The sequence below is a fragment of the Labrus bergylta genome, chromosome 24 (assembly GCF_963930695.1).
Source record: "Labrus bergylta chromosome 24, fLabBer1.1, whole genome shotgun sequence".
NCBI classification, from domain to species: Eukaryota; Metazoa; Chordata; class Actinopteri; order Labriformes; family Labridae; genus Labrus; species Labrus bergylta.
The window spans coordinates 13,630,432-13,632,931 of NC_089218.1; the positions used below are offsets into that span (position 1 = coordinate 13,630,432).

A 2,500-nucleotide genomic window follows, 5' to 3' on the forward strand; every position below is an offset into this window, starting at 1 on the left:
CTCTATATGATGAAAGAAAAGCATATGATGAAAAAAATGAAAAAGCTTACAGCACCTGGTATTCCCAGGCGGTCTCCCATCCAAGTACTAACCAGGCCCGACCCTGCTTAGCTTCCGAGATCGGACGAGATCGGGCGTGTTCAGGGTGGTATGGCCGTAAGCCATTATTGTGTGCAGAAAGGGGCCTTTTAAAGATCTCATGCCCTCGGCCATAATGTGGGGGAGCAAATGCTCCCCCACATTATTGATTCTGGCTGAATTTTTGGACATGTGAATATGTCTCTATATGATGAAAGAAAAGCATATGATGAAAAAAATGAAAAAGCTTACAGCACCTGGTATTCCCAGGCGGTCTCCCATCCAAGTACTAACCAGGCCCGACCCTGCTTAGCTTCCGAGATCGGACGAGATCGGGCGTGTTCAGGGTGGTATGGCCGTAAGCCATTATTGTGTGCAGAAAGGGGCCTTTTAAAGATCTCATGCCCTCGGCCATAATGTGGGGGAGAAAATGCTCCCCCACATTATTGATTCTGGCTGAATTTTTGGACATGTGAATATGTCTCTATATGATGAAAAAAATGAAAAAGCTTACAGCACCTGGTATTCCCAGGCGGTCTCCCATCCAAGTACTAACCAGGCCCGACCCTGCTTAGCTTCCGAGATCGGACGAGATCGGGCGTGTTCAGGGTGGTATGGCCGTAAGCCATTATTGTGTGCAGAAAGGGGCCTTTTAAAGATCTCATGCCCTCGGCCATAATGTGGGGGAGCAAATGCTCCCCCACATTATTGATTCTGGCTGAATTTTTGGACATGTGAATATGTCTCTATATGATGAAAAAAATGAAAAAGCTTACAGCACCTGGTATTCCCAGGCGGTCTCCCATCCAAGTACCAACCAGGCCCGACCCTGCTTAGCTTCCGAGATCTGACGAGATCGGGCGTGTTCAGGGTGGTATGGCCGTAAGCAATTATGTTGTGCAGAAAGGGGCCTTTTAAAGATCTCATGCCCTCGGCCATAATGTGGGGGAGCAAATGCTCCCCCACATTATTGATTCTGGCTGAATTTTTGGACATGTGAATATGTCTCTATATGATGAAAGAAAAGCATATGATGGAAAAAATGAAAAAGCTTACAGCACCTGGTATTCCCAGGCGGTCTCCCATCCAAGTACTAACCAGGCCCGACCCTGCTTAGCTTCTGAGATCGGGCGTGTTCAGGGTGGTATGGCCGTAAGCCATTATTGTGTGCAGAAAGGGGCCTTTTAAAGATCTCATGCCCTCGGCCATGATGTGGGGGAGCAAATGCTCCCCCACATTATTGATTCTGGCTGAATTTTTGGACATGTGAATATGTCTCTATATGATGAAAGAAAAGCATATGATGAAAAAAATGAAAAAGCTTACAGCACCTGGTATTCCCAGGCGGTCTCCCATCCAAGTACTAACCAGGCCCGACCCTGCTTAGCTTCCGAGATCTGACGAGATCGGGCGTGTTCAGGGTGGTATGGCCGTAAGCCATTATTTTGTGCAGAAAGGGGCCTTTTAAAGATCTCATGCCCTCGGCCATAATGTGGGGGAGCAAATGCTCCCCCACATTATTGATTCTGGCTGAATTTATGGACATGTGAATATGTCTCTATATGATGAAAGAAAAGCATATGATGAAAAAAATGAAAAAGCTTACAGCACCTGGTATTCCCAGGCGGTCTCCCATCCAAGTACTAACCAGGCCCGACCCTGCTTAGCTTCCGAGATCGGACGAGATCGGGCGTGTTCAGGGTGGTATGGCCGTAAGCCATTATTGTGTGCAGAAAGGGGCCTTTTAAAGATCTCATGCCCTCGGCCATAATGTGGGGGACCAAATGCTCCCCCACATTATTGATTCTGGCTGAATTTTTGGACATGTGAATATGTCTCTATATGATGAAAAAAATGAAAAAGCTTACAGCACCTGGTATTCCCAGGCGGTCTCCCATCCAAGTACTAACCAGGCCCGACCCTGCTTAGCTTCCGAGATCGGACGAGATCGGGCGTGTTCAGGGTGGTATGGCCGTAAGCCATTATTGTGTGCAGAAAGGGGCCTTTTAAAGATCTCATGCCCTCGGCCATAATGTGGGGGAGAAAATGCTCCCCCACATTATTGATTCTGGCTGAATTTTTGGACATGTGAATATGTCTCTATATGATGAAAAAAATGAAAAAGCTTACAGCACCTGGTATTCCCATGCGGTCTCCCATCCAAGTACTAACCAGGCCCGACCCTGCTTAGCTTCCGAGATCGGACGAGATCGGGCGTGTTCAGGGTGGTATGGCCGTAAGCCATTATTGTGTGCAGAAAGGGGCCTTTTAAAGATCTCATGCCCTCGGCCATAATGTGGGGGAGCAAATGCTCCCCCACATTATTGATTCTGGCTGAATTTTTGGACATGTGAATATGTCTCTATATGATGAAAGAAAAGCATATGATGAAAAAAATGAAAAAACTTACAGCACCTGGTAT

At 47.0% G+C, this 2,500-nt stretch overlaps 8 non-coding genes and 2 pseudogenes across 8 annotated transcripts; all 10 read right to left on the reverse strand.

Annotated features, from left to right (window-relative positions):
• Positions 1 to 43: 43 nt before the first annotated feature.
• LOC114918295 (5S ribosomal RNA) lies at positions 44 to 162 on the reverse strand. The gene has a single exon (XR_010665713.1). It is a non-coding gene; the product is annotated as a 5S ribosomal RNA (ribosomal RNA).
• Positions 163 to 323: 161 nt separating this feature from the next.
• Positions 324 to 442, reverse strand: LOC114917592 (5S ribosomal RNA). The gene has a single exon (XR_003806280.1). It is a non-coding gene; the product is annotated as a 5S ribosomal RNA (ribosomal RNA).
• A 143-nt stretch (positions 443 to 585) lies between these two features.
• Positions 586 to 704, reverse strand: LOC136178318 (5S ribosomal RNA). Its single transcript, XR_010665714.1, has one exon. It is a non-coding gene; the product is annotated as a 5S ribosomal RNA (ribosomal RNA).
• A 143-nt stretch (positions 705 to 847) lies between these two features.
• Positions 848 to 966, reverse strand: LOC136178389 (5S ribosomal RNA). The gene has a single exon (XR_010665816.1). It is a non-coding gene; the product is annotated as a 5S ribosomal RNA (ribosomal RNA).
• A 161-nt stretch (positions 967 to 1,127) lies between these two features.
• On the reverse strand, positions 1,128 to 1,236 carry LOC136178243 (5S ribosomal RNA; annotated as a pseudogene).
• Positions 1,237 to 1,397: 161 nt separating this feature from the next.
• Positions 1,398 to 1,516, reverse strand: LOC136178365 (5S ribosomal RNA). Its single transcript, XR_010665781.1, has one exon. It is a non-coding gene; the product is annotated as a 5S ribosomal RNA (ribosomal RNA).
• Positions 1,517 to 1,677: 161 nt separating this feature from the next.
• LOC136178319 (5S ribosomal RNA) lies at positions 1,678 to 1,796 on the reverse strand. Its single transcript, XR_010665715.1, has one exon. It is a non-coding gene; the product is annotated as a 5S ribosomal RNA (ribosomal RNA).
• A 143-nt stretch (positions 1,797 to 1,939) lies between these two features.
• LOC114917631 (5S ribosomal RNA) lies at positions 1,940 to 2,058 on the reverse strand. Its single transcript, XR_003806312.1, has one exon. It is a non-coding gene; the product is annotated as a 5S ribosomal RNA (ribosomal RNA).
• Positions 2,059 to 2,201: 143 nt separating this feature from the next.
• Positions 2,202 to 2,320, reverse strand: LOC136178376 (5S ribosomal RNA). The gene has a single exon (XR_010665796.1). It is a non-coding gene; the product is annotated as a 5S ribosomal RNA (ribosomal RNA).
• Positions 2,321 to 2,481: 161 nt separating this feature from the next.
• The window catches only part of LOC114917611 (5S ribosomal RNA), a 109-nt pseudogene continuing 90 nt past the window's right edge, over positions 2,482 to 2,500 (reverse strand).